General features: G+C 35.5%; 1 pseudogene; it reads left to right on the top strand.

Annotated features, from left to right (window-relative positions):
- Positions 1-3,230, top strand: part of LOC121028548 (cytoskeleton-associated protein 2-like) — a 37,059-nt pseudogene extending 33,829 nt beyond the window's left edge.
- The last annotated feature ends 10,136 nt before the right edge of the window (positions 3,231-13,366 follow it).

Genomic DNA, 13,366 nt, shown 5'->3' with positions numbered 1-13,366 from the left:
CAAGGGTTCACAGAGGACTCTATTTCTTCCAAGTACTCCACCTAGATTTAAGCACCCTCCAATTCCCTGGGAAATAGACCCTTCTGCAATATGTAGACAACCTCTTGCTGTGCTGTTACCAAAGAGACATTCATAAAAGATTGCAATCATTTGCTGCAATAGTTAGTTGAAGAGGGACATAAGGTCTTTAAGGAAAAATTATAATTATCTCCAGATACTGTTCATTACTTAGGTCATGATCTAAGCACTGAGTGAATCCAGCTATCCAAAAAGGATTAAGCTAATCTAAAGTTTTCCTAGACCCACAACTAAGTGACAGCTCTTCCATTCTTGGCTAGTTTTTGCAGACCATGGGTTCCTATCTTTTTGTTCATTGGCTTCTCCACTCTAAGAACTTACTAAAATTTCAGTCCCTGAACTCTTTCCTTGGGAACATGAACATGCCTTCAGTCTTTGTAAGAACTGCTGGCTCAAGGGCTACCTTACTATTCAAAACCTTTCACCTTATTTATGTGTGAAAGAGATAACCAAGCCCTTGGAAGACTCACACGAACATGGTAATAAATATAGGCTTGTTGCCTATAACAGCATATAACTTGATTCAGTTTCTCCTGCCTATCCCAGTTGTCTTAAGGCTGTAGCCACAAAGTTAGCAGAAGCCTCAGCAGATTTAATCTTAGGAAATGGCATTTAGAAACCACAAACTGTTCAAACTCATAACTCTGAATTGACTCAACATTTCTCTGCAAGCTGACTAACCTCCTATGAGATCCTTTTACCACCTAATCTGCCTTTCACTATTACAAAATTCTTAATTCTGCTATGTTACTACCTCTACCTGACATAAGCAGGCCCAATAATTGTGAGGTGCTAACATCCAATTTTGTGATTCCATGTCTTGATTTACAAGGTACTCCTTTAATTAATCTGAATTTGATCCTGATTTTTGGTCAGTCATACTGAGACATGGGAAAGATAATTTGTAAGCTAGTTATGCTATTACTACCCAATATGAACTACTTAAAAAAGGAACTTTCCACAAGCTACATCAGCCTAGCAAGCAGAGCTTCAGGCCCTTACCAGAGCACACCAGTAATCAAAAGGATAAACTGTTTCTATCTATATTGATACCTGGTATGCCTTTGAGGTCATCCATGATTTGGGGATTTTTGGAAACAGAGGGGTTTTATTATGTCCTCTGGGACCCCAGTAAAAATGGACAAATAAATGATTGTCTTACTGCCAATGTCTTACCTTCTGAAGTTGCTGTCATCAAAACTGGGGTTCACACTAAAAGGGCCAAATCTGAGTATCAGGGGAATGCCCTAGCTGACTTTTCTTCAAAGGCAGCAACAATAGAATCCATAAAGGTTGTGGCACATGTGGATAAAGTCCACTCTTCTTCTGCCAAAAATGACTTCTTACTGTCAGACTTCTGCCATCCTGATATCCTTGCAACATGGTGACAGTCTGCTCTCGAATTAGATAAATTAAGATGGACAAAGAATGACTGTAAATTAGATAAACAGTTGGGGTTATGGAGAACCCAAGATGGCCACTTTGTTCTTCCTAGCTCTCTGGCAAAACCTATCTTTTGGTTTTTGCATTCTTCTACACACTGTGGTGCATTCAAGATGACTCAAATTAGGAACAGACAATGGTGGGGACATTTCTATAAAATTGCTAAGACAGTCTACTATCAACCTTACCAGTCAGGTCCACAATCCTAAAAAATCTATTTTTGTCCGTGGAGACCTCAGACCTCCCTCAAGGGTGGTTGAGCACTTGCAGTTAGACTTAATTTAACTGCCACTTAGGATAGGTTATAACATATTCTTACTGTGCATGTTTTCCTTTGCCATAAGGCTGATGCCCTCACAGTGGCAAAGAAACTGTTAGAAAATGTGTGTCTCACTTGACATATACCTTTCATAATCTCCAATGATTAAGGTATGCACTTCACTGGGAAAATCATATGAGCCTTAGCAAAAGCTTTAGAAACTTCTTGGAATTAACACTGCCCCCATCACCCTCAATCATCAGGCAAGGTCAGAAGAACTAATAGGATCCTCAAACTTAAAGTTTGCAAACTTGCTGGGGCAGCTGGGTGGCTCAGTAGTTTAAGCATCTGACTCGTGGTTTCAGCTCAGATCATGATCTCACAGTTCATGAGTTCAAGCCCTGTGTAGGGCTCCATGCTGACAGCACAGACCCCGCTTGGGATTCTCTTTCTGTCTGTCTCTCTCTCTTTCTCACTCTCTCTCAAAATAAATAAATAAACTTAAAAAAATCTCTAAATTTGCTGGAATTACTAGACTCCTTTGGCCTAAGGTACTGCCTCTGGTTTTTATGACTATTTTCAGTGTCCCCTTTGGAAAACATAAACTCCTTCCACATGAGATAGTCGCTGGTAGAACAATGTTTATTGGTATACAATTTTCTGCTTATCTTTGGTGTCTCATGCTTGTATGACCAGCTACTGTGAGTCTTTAACGTCCTCTGCTAAAGCCTATCATTAACAGTTTAAAGGAGCTTCCTGGGGACGTCTGGGTGGCTCAGTTGGGTAAGTGCCTGACTTCAGCTCAGGTCATGATCTTGCGGTCTGTGAGTTCAAGCCCACGTTGGGCTGTGTTGGCAACTCAGAGCCTGGAGAATGCTTTAGATTCTGTGTCTCCCTCTCTCTCTGTTTCTCCCCCACTTTATCTCTCTCTCTCTCAAAAATAAATAAACATGAAAAAAGATTTATTTTTAAAAGGTTTCCTGGATCCCAATTCAAAGACTCTTGTTGGTCACAGATGGAGCCTAGTAATTGGGTGTTCTGGAAACAGTCCTTGAGCCCCTGTAGAAGGAACCTTGCCAAGTGCTCCTGACAAGTGACACTGCTGTAAAACTAGATGGCATTGAATCCTGGGCACACATCTTACAGCTAAAGAGTCTTCATCTGACATCCAGCTGTCTACAAAAGCTAGAGACCTTGGAACCAAACTGATGAAAAAGAGAAGTAGTTGACATCAAGGTACACTGCTTCCACCCAAGACATCGGATTCATATTTTAACTAAATGTGAAACTCTTTCTTCTCTTCTTCCCTTTAGCGTTGGTCTGGGAAGATAATGCCCTCATCCTTATTTCCCAGGCAATTGCTCAAGTGGACTACCTTCCAGTAGTTGGATTTGTCATCGAAAATTCTGATCTATCCATGATTCAAGAGATCCTCTGGTCCTCCCGGTGATCAATATTTCTTCTATTTCCAATGTCTCTTCAAACTACAATTGACCCCTCTGAGAAGTTTCTTACTGAGTTTAACTTATACAACCAGAATATCCAGTACCCTGTTTTTACTTTCTCTGATTATAACTGTACATCCTAAATTAGACACAATTACTTATGTAAATCTTAGTACATTTGCACCCCCATGTTCCCATGATTATTTAGATCAGATCTGCCCCTATTCACTAAGATATCTCACCAGCAACACCCATCTTCACAAGGTATTTGGAATGACTCTTTCTTTCAGGCTAGAGATTTTCTTCCCTTATGTGCTAAAAACCTGACTGACCTCTGGCTAGAATGAGTAAATTCAGCAATCCTTGTGAATGGATCTATTAACAGTACCTCCTTAACAGGAATGGCTCATGTCCCAGCAGGGTTTGTCTTTGTTTTTAGTGGTTATCCTTTTCCTTGGACCTATGAGTGCTTGAATAGCTGGTGCACAGCCAGACCGTGGCTCTTAGGTTATCTAACTGTGCCCCTAATTTTTCACAAGTGAACTAAGACATACCATTGGTCAAACTCCCCTGGATTTACATCATTGAGTTAGAAAGGACCTACCACGGGGGACGACTCAAGATTTGTTTCCTTTGGCAGAGTCATACTTCCTCCTTACAAGTAAATGTAAATGAGAATATGTTCAGAAACTTCTCCTTAATACTTGAAGAGATTGCAGATTATATTGCTAAGACGATAGCTGCCCAACAAAGATCCTTAGACTCTGGCCAAAGTTACTCTTGATTATGTTTTAGCTGAGTAAGGAGGAGTCTGTGCTGTGGTCAACACCACCTGCTGTCCCTGGATTAACATAGGGAATGTCAAACTCAATTACAAAACATCACTAAGCAAGCCATTTGGCTTAAAAAGTTGATTCCTTCAGTTGGTTAAGCATCTGACTCTTGATTTCAGTCAGTGCAGAACCTGCTTGGGATTCTCTCTACCCGCCCACCCCCCCCCAGCCTGCCCCCCTTCTCTTTGGCCCTTGCCCATGCTTGTGCTCTCTCTCTCTTAAATATATATATTATAAATATTAGTATATATATTAATATTTATTATGTTATTATATTATTATATTATAATAATAATTAATATATAATAAATATAATATTTAAATATATAAATATTTATAATATATATTTAAATTATATATATTTAATACTATTCCTTCAACAGGGGTCTTTCTTTGACTTATCTGATTTTGGTTGGTTTGGGTTTTGGAGACCATGGCTCCAAAGTGTTCACTAAACACTGGGAATTATCCTGCTTATTATAATCATAATAATGCCCTGGGGCATTGTATTCTCTCAAAAGCTTCGAATTCATGTTTGCAGCCCCTAACCACCACGTAAATTATTTCCTTAGGACTACAACATTAGAAAAGCAAAGAGAATGACCAACTTAAAGATTGTGAACTTGAAGCCATGACCTGTGAATATCACGGGGGTTAAGTAAAAACAGCATAACCTATAGATACCACATAAAGGAACAACAGAACTATGAGAACTGCAAAATGGTAACTGAGAGTGGTGTTAATGCCTCGAATTTTGATTACATCTTTCAATTAAGCTGTGAGTTTGATCAAAAGGGGGAAATTTTAAAAACAGAAATAACATGCCCCAAGTGGAGTCACCTGTGCTAAGCCCATGATGACCTAATACCTAACCTAATCACAGTTACAATCTTCTCCAGGAAGTAGTCTTAACTGGTCAGTCTGGAATTTTCTGGTTAGCACTAATGAGGTAATCTGCCACATAGTCTCCTTCTGTCCCCCTAGGTAGGTTGCCTAAACCTGAATTTTTTTTTCTCTTTTGCATTTATGATTTCCTTTTCCAGACTTTAAACTTTTCCTTTTCTGTAGCTCTTCGGACCTCATTTCTACATCTTGGATGGAATGCTGCCTGAGTCATTAATCATTCAATAAAGCCAACTTGATCTTCAAATTTACTCAGTTGAATTGTTGCTATTTTACACATACAAGGATGTATTAAATGAAAATACATAAATGTGCTCCTTTTACATTTAGTATACTGCACAGTCACCACATCAACTTCCCAGAAAGGGTATGATATGACATTTTGGGAAAGGTCATAGAATTTGAAATAACTCAGCATGAAATTAGCCAAATAAATTTGTGAACTGTCATAATTATTATATAACAATAGTAAATTTTCATCAAGATGCTATAAAGAAAGGAAAAAATGTTATCAAACTTCATGGTGCTACTCAGGTTTACTATTATTTTACCCTTTCTCATAAGTGCCTCATATACACATGGATAGAGACAGTGACCTCAGTCACATTAGCAGAACAATTTTTAATCACTAGATCTAAGTGGTATAAAATAGCAGGGAAAAACAAATCCAAAAAATGAGGATGCTTACATAGTTGCTTAATCTTTAAACCAAGAATACAAATGTTGTTAATATCTTTATGTATGTCTATATTTGAAAGTTATCTTACATTCTTGATAAACCATGAAGACAAACATTGAGAGCTTTGCAAGCTTACAGGGATTTGGAAGTTAAGATAATTTCTAAAAAGTGTTTCTATTATGTAACAGTGTTTTGGTAGTAACAGTAAATTCTGCTTAGTACAAAACAAAGATTTAATCATAGCCTAAACCTATTCTCTTCATTAAATTTCCACTAATGAGCAACTGCTAAGGCAATATTTCATTCCAAAACAGGAAGTTTCTACTTTCAAATTTAAATGCTTTTAAATTAGCATTTAAATGTATCCTATAAGCTTGTATCAGGCAGAGTTATTATTCAATAGCATGATCATTGTCGTGGTAATTATTATGTAGCATTTAATGAACACTCACTGTGTATTTGGAACCTTGCTAAATATAGTGTGTTTTATTCTGTGGATTTCTGATGACTTTTTTTTTCCTATTAGAACACAGAATATACATCTCACTTCAAGCCTAACACATAGTGATGAAAGGCTAAAGGAATCTGATGTGTTTTTAATTTTTGTTTCTTAACAGTTTCATCTATTCTTTAGAATTCAAGAACTCAAGAGAAATTACTTTTTAAAATTATAACTCATTCATTGGTTGGTTTGCTATTTGCGGGTGTGAATTTTGTGGGTCTTATTCTGAAATTATGTCGTTTTCAAAAAACAAAACATTTTTAATATTTTTATATTTTATCCACTTATTTGATTAGTGTTATTTTTATAAAATGCAATTTTCTGTTTTTATCTGATATATTGTTTATATTCTATAATTTTAATTCAAGCACATTCTTACTAATTTGGGAAAAAACACTGCAGTTGCTATTATTACATAACATAACTCTACAAAGCAATATTGAATATCATAATTGAAACATTATTTTTTCTATCCAAAATTGCTCTTTATTTTGGTTAGATTATCAAATATTTTGCTTGGTAATCTTTCAGTGCTTTCCTTCAGTTGCATGGCTTTGATATCAATGCATTTATTGAGACAAAACCTCATTGAAGAGTTGAAACAACCACATTCAACCACTTCCCTTGTTCCTGTGAAAGTCTATAAAAAAACAAATTGAGAAATAAACAAAAAGTCATCACAGAATTAATGTCATTGAACACCAACACTGTTCAATATTAAATATTGTAGTTGGAAGTATGTTACCTTGGACATTTCTTCAAAGTGAGGAAATTTGCTAACGTCAAATCATTTGATTGGAATTATTATCTTTCAAAAGTTTTTGTTTAAAAATAAAGAAATCTTTATAAATACTGCTATTTTAAATAATCTCGGTGAAACAGTGATCACATGGCTTATGAATAAAATATTTTGTGGTATGAGATGTTAGGCTATAAAACCCACAAATTTAACAGATAGTAAGTAGTTCAATAAGACATTGAATGGTGTTAACATTATTGGTCATCTTGTAACTAAAAATTATTTATCACTGCATAAGGTACATTTCTCACGTATATATGTGAATAAAAATAGATAATATAAAAGTACAGGTAAAGGGCATTAAAATTTTCTATTACTAGCTATTTTGCCCTCTGATATTTGAGTGATTTCCTATATAAATTCACATGGAAGTCCATTTGCCGAAAATTTGCTGAGAGTGAAACAATGTTTGCTAAAAGCCTTAGGGTAACTTTACACATTAATAAATATTCATTTAAATTCTAATAAGCTTCAGAAATGTGAATGCTAGGGGCATCTGGGTGTCCTAGTCAATTAAGCGTCCAACTTTGGCTCAGGGCATGATCTCACAATTGGTGGGTTTGAGCCCTGCAATGGGCTCTGTGCTGACAGCTCAGAGCCTGGAGTCTGCTTTGGATTCTGTGTCTCCCTCTCTCTCTGTCCCTCCCCTGCTCGTGCTCTGTCTCTCTCCCTCTTTCTCTCTCAAAAAGAAATAAACATTAAAAAACTTTTTAAAGTAAATGTGAATCCTATAATTTACAAAAAAAATTATGGAGATTATATTTTATTAACAAATAATTAGCTTTGTAAATGTTATGTTTTAAATATTTATTTGTTTATTTTGAAAGAGAGTGGGGAGGGGCATAGAGAGATGGAGAGAGAGAATCCCAAGCAGGCTTGAAGCAGCGTTCAAAATCATAAATCATGAGATCATGACCTGAGCCAAAATCAAGAGTCAGTCGGTCACTTAACTGACTGAACCACACAGGCACCCCTCTTGTAAACTTTGAATAACAAATATTTCTCTATTATTTTTTAATCTTTCTTACTGTCCCCTCCCATGGTAACAGTTTGCTGAACTGCGGTATTATCGCACAACCAGGATATTAACACTGATACAACCACCCATTTTTTTTCAATTTTCTGCAGTTTTGCTTGTACCCATCTGTGTGTGTGCATGTGTGTGCGTATGTGTGTGTGTGTGTGGAGGGGGGGCATTTAGTTTACTACAATTTTATCACATGTGTAGGCTCATGTTAAGACACTTAACAGCTCCAACCTCACAAATTCTTTCATGTTGCCCTTCTATAAGCACACCCACTTCTCTTCCACCCTCTCCCACTGTTCCCCAACTGAATATTTCAAAAATGTTATTTAAATGGTGTCATACAGTATGTATATTTTGTAGATTGGTTTTTTTTCACTCAGCATAATTCCCTGAAGAGTCATTCAAGTGATTGTATTTATACTTTTTATTGCTGAATGGGCTTCTCTGAAACGTATGGACCAGAGCTCTTTTTTAACCATTTTGCTGAAGAAGGACATCTGGGTTGATTCCAGTTTATGGCTATTATACATAAAGCTGCATTAAAAGATAAACTGGGGCATACTAAAAATTTGAAGAGTTTTTTGTTTGTTTGTTTGTTTGTTTGTTTGTTTGTTTGTTTTTAAGAACTTGAGTGCAAATAAATTCTAGCTGGGGAGCATGAAACCAGGAGTGGTCAGGAGTGCTCCACCAAGAAGAGCAAGGGGAATGACCTCTATAGGGAGAAGGGGCAAATGCAAAGAATTATCTGATTGGCTATAGCTCAAAGACCAGTTAGCTGTTTGTGATTGGTTGTCCTTACGTTTTGATTTTTTAACCTTGAGATATTTACAGTCTTAGATGTCAGTTTGTCTGTACTGACCACCATAGTATTTGAGATACCTCAGTCTAATGGTCTTGTTCAATTAATTTAATAATTAAATTCATAGTGGTATTAGCACTATGCTTGGTCACCATCAAGTTTGAGTTATTCTTGTTTCATCATGGGAGAAAACGGTCTTGCTGTCCATCTTGTTCTTTATCTTTTTTTCTGTTTCTCCCAAGCACAATGAGACCATCTGTGGTACTACTGATGTCTGTAAACATGCGTTTAAGACCCTTGAGTCTTAACACAGCACACCAGAATGACTACAATAATGACTATTAGGAGGATAACACTAGGAGACTTTAGGATACTCCTTAGTCAGAGCTCCCATGAACTAAACCAGCTGATATCAAATAAATCAAAGAATGTACCGGAAGGGGTACCAACCTGTTTTGGCCAACTGACTTTGTTAATTTCTTTCATTTGTTAGACTACTGGAGGTGTTGTTCCAGGCACCACGGGAGGTATTTGTTATAGCACAGATTCCTCCTTCAGCCAGTAAGTAATCTAAGGCAATTCTATTATCTAAAGCTACCTTAGCAAGAAAAGCTAGGACTTTTGTTGTGCAGTCAGAGCCTTTAAAGTAGATTCAATGATAGTTACCAGAGTTAAGGAGCATTGTCTTCCTGTGCATTAACAGAGAGAAAAAACACGTAGTAAAAAGACAAAAGGAGTAAAGATTTAATATTGGAGATGAAGATCTTGATCCATGATCTTTGGAGAGTCATTCACCTCAAGATGCCATCTGCTTCTGGGAAAGAACCTAGGGTCAATTTTAATTTTTTGTCTCTAGGTGGTGTGAAGTTCCAGGAGTCTGGAGGACCCTTGTTAATCGGGAGATGTGAATCCAAGGTTCAAGTCCCTGTAATTTGGCTGCTATCTGGATAGTGTGAAGAGCCTGGGATGGCCCCTTCTAAGAAGGTTCAAGACAGTCTTTGTACGTAAAGATCCTAAATCAGAAAGCTGGGAGAAAATCAAAAGTGTGGTTTAGAGACTCATAGCCAGATATTTGAGGAAACTGAAAGAATTCAGCATCCAGACCTCATTTCTAGCAAATATAATTACAAAAAAAACAACAAAAAAAAAAACAAAAAAAACAAACAAACCTAATTTTACAAAAAAAAGTCTAGTCTCATTAAACTTGGTCTGATAATTTATATAAATGCAGCAAGAATACTTATTGACTATATAGGTTCTTTTTAAATCTGCTTTGCTGGAGCTTCTCATAAGGAATTTTAGATTGGACTTTAAAGCCTCTCCAGACTAAGAAGCCAAGCCAAAGACTTGCCATCAGACTTCACCTGTAATGTCTACAATTTGGGGTTAATTCCTTTCATCTTGAGGTCCTCAAGATGCCCTGAGGTTCCTGGGCCTACCAAGAAGTAACTCACCTGATAAGGCTGCCAGGAACCCTATAAACAAGGTACCAGTCTGTTTTTTTTTTTACAAGAGGTTTTATTAAGTCCATAAAGTCATCTGTATCTTTTTAAAACTGTATGGTTATATCTCATTTTTTGCACATCCCCAAATATGACATTCCAGTTAAAGCCTTGGTTTCCAATTGTGTCCTGTTATAAGTAGAGAAAATTCTTGTTGAACTTATGCAAATAATAATATTGTCATGAAAATAAGACAACTCAATAAGTTTCTAAATTCTGGAGGGATCAGATAGGGAGAAAAAGTAAATGTTTCAATTCTATTTCCAAAGTATACTTTGGATACCTCAGAGCCTGGAGCCTGCTTCTGATTCTGTGTCTCCCTTGCTCTCTGACCCTCCCCCACTTATGCTGTCTGTCTGTCTCAAAAATAAATAAAAATTAAAAAAAAAAATTAAAAAACACAACTTTTTCCTTGAAACACTGCTCGTTCCTTAATGTATTGTTTTTTTCCAAATTTAAGGAAACCTTTTTCTCTTTTCTCTTAAACCGACTATGACTTGCAGCAATTTGGTAAGTTGTCTTTGTGTTTTTTTGTTTTGTTTTGTTTTGTTTAACGTTTATTTACTTATTAGAGAGAGAGTGAGAGAGAGAGAGAGAGAGCAGGAGAGGGGCAGAGAGAGAAGGAGAGAGGGAATCCTAAGCAGTCTCCACACTTAGCACAGTCTCAACACAGGGCTTGATCTCAATGACTGTGAGATCATAACCTGAGCCAAAATCAAGAGTCAGATGCTTAACCAACTGAGCCATCCAAGTGCCCCTCAAGGAAAAAGTTGTAAGAAAATCTATGATCATGCTTACCAGTTTATTAAGTCCCATGTTATTAATTCTTATTCCACCTGAATTCTGGTTTTCCATTTGTTCTCGAGATTCTCGCCCATTTCAGTGGCATGATCTTACAGTTATCAGAAATCTATATTCTAGAGTACTTGTCAGAATCCTTCTCATAAATCTCTCTAAATATGAAGCACTTTTGCAAAAACAATAAAAACAATAACTATCTACAAATGACAAATGGCCATGATTAAAGATCTGATGATAGTTTATTTGGTAAGGAAATGCCATTATTTCTGTAGCATATTTATAACAATTAGACCATACGAGTATTGATAAATCTCTATGAACTTCAAACAATTTCTGCAATACCTACATTAGTAATGTATGTGCATATACATATAACTTGAGGTTTAAGACTACTTCTTATTGGCAATGTTTCTCATGTAATTAAATATATTAAATAAACCTAATTAATTTTAACACTTCTCTTTTACAAGGTGGAAAGACAAATTCTTTGTAATTTTCCAGGGATCATCTGGGAAATCTCAAAGTTAGTTTGAGGTCAAAAAGACCCCATTTAGAAATTGATTTTGGGTAGTTGTCAAAACATCAAAAGGTTTGAACATTTGACTAAATTGAATCACAGATCATTATGAAATAATACTTATCTATGTAACCAAAGTGACAATAGAAGATTTTAAAGGCAAATGGAAAGTTACATGCGTGTGAACAAAACTTAGTTCTTTTAATACTGAGAAAACTCAGTTTTCCCGAGTAATCAAAGACCTGATAAAGACAACAGGAAGCATAGGAAATTATTTTGCCAAAACCTAAAATCTTTGCTTTCCAGGCAGATTACCCAAAAAGTAAAGAACAACTTTTTATACCTCTTACCACAATCACATCAAAATAGTCCAAGAAAACATTGTCCTTTTAACAGAGAGAAAACAAATTCTAATTTCACATAAGTGTACTTTCAATATTGATTCATTATTTAAACACTTAAATAAACCCATTTCAATCCTAGTCAGCTTGACCATACATGAAATTCCTTTTCCAAGATTCCTTTCCCACAAATCTACAACTTCTTAAAATAATCATTCAGGTTTTTCCTATATTTTTCCTCTTTCTCACTCTGCAGAAAAACAAAAAGCAAAATAGTTATCCTTCATTAGGCCAAATTAGTCTTTTTCCCTTAACAAAAATATGTCCTTAATACTTTTCTTTATCCAAAAAACACAATTTAATTTCCTTACCTACTTTCATATACAGCTTTCTTTTAGCCTTGCTATTCCTGGTAGTTTTAATTACATGGATTGATTAGAATTCTTAATGCTTAGAAACTTTAATTTCTATTGAAAAATAAGAAGTAAGCAATTTGGACTGCTGTTACACTAGAATTCTATGGATTTGCAGGTTTATTAATGCATTTCATAATTTCTAGAAGTATATTTTTTCTCATGGTAAATTTATCCATGTGGCACAAGACATGCTTACTGATAGATGAAATATCTCTATTTTCTTTGTAATAAGACACCAAAACTAGATAAACTTGAATTCAAAAGTTGTTTCAATATTTTCTTTATTTAAAGATGACCTAGATATTTAATGAATGTTCATCATTTAACTTAATTTACTATAACTTTAAGTTTTCAGATTACCAAAAAGATTTGGGAAATTATTTTTATTTTTTAATTTTTTTAATGTTTATTTTTGAAAGAGAGAGAGACAGAATGTGAGCAGAGGAAAGACAGAGAGAGAGGGAGACAATCTAAAGCAGTCTTCAGATTCTATCTTAAATTAGATGCAGTTAAAAGTTTAGAGCCTTATCTTACTGGGTTTCATCTGAATTATAAAAATTAGAGCTAAAACTGGATTAGGTAACCACACTTTTTTTCTTTTTAAAAAATTTATCTTAGAGGGTTGAAATCAAGAGTAGGACACTCAATTTACTGAGCCACCAGATGCCCCAGGCTTTTTTGGTAAAATTTTGTCACAAAGTATTTGTCATGTTCCAACCAAGTAATGTTAGAACTTTCGTTATTCTCTGCAATATTCTGTAAATATTACAGAAGGTTATTGGGCAGCATCAAACATCATCATGAGACAGTTTGAGATAGCTAGTATATTTTAGCTTTTGAGGAGAGTTTGCTGTTTTCAATAAATTCTTTTCAAACAGAATTCAGAGCGAGCAACTTCCTTTATATATCAACTATATCATAACTACTGAGGGCTGTTGATTTTATTTTATTTTATTTAAAAAAATTTTTTTAACGTTTATTTATTTTTGAGACAGAAAGAGACAGAGCATGAATGGGGGAGG

This window comes from Herpailurus yagouaroundi, unplaced genomic scaffold, assembly GCF_014898765.1.
Source record: "Herpailurus yagouaroundi ecotype Mexico unplaced genomic scaffold, PumYag 28, whole genome shotgun sequence".
Classification (NCBI taxonomy): domain Eukaryota; kingdom Metazoa; phylum Chordata; class Mammalia; order Carnivora; family Felidae; genus Herpailurus; species Herpailurus yagouaroundi.
This window is presented reverse-complemented; position numbering and strand designations above follow the sequence as displayed.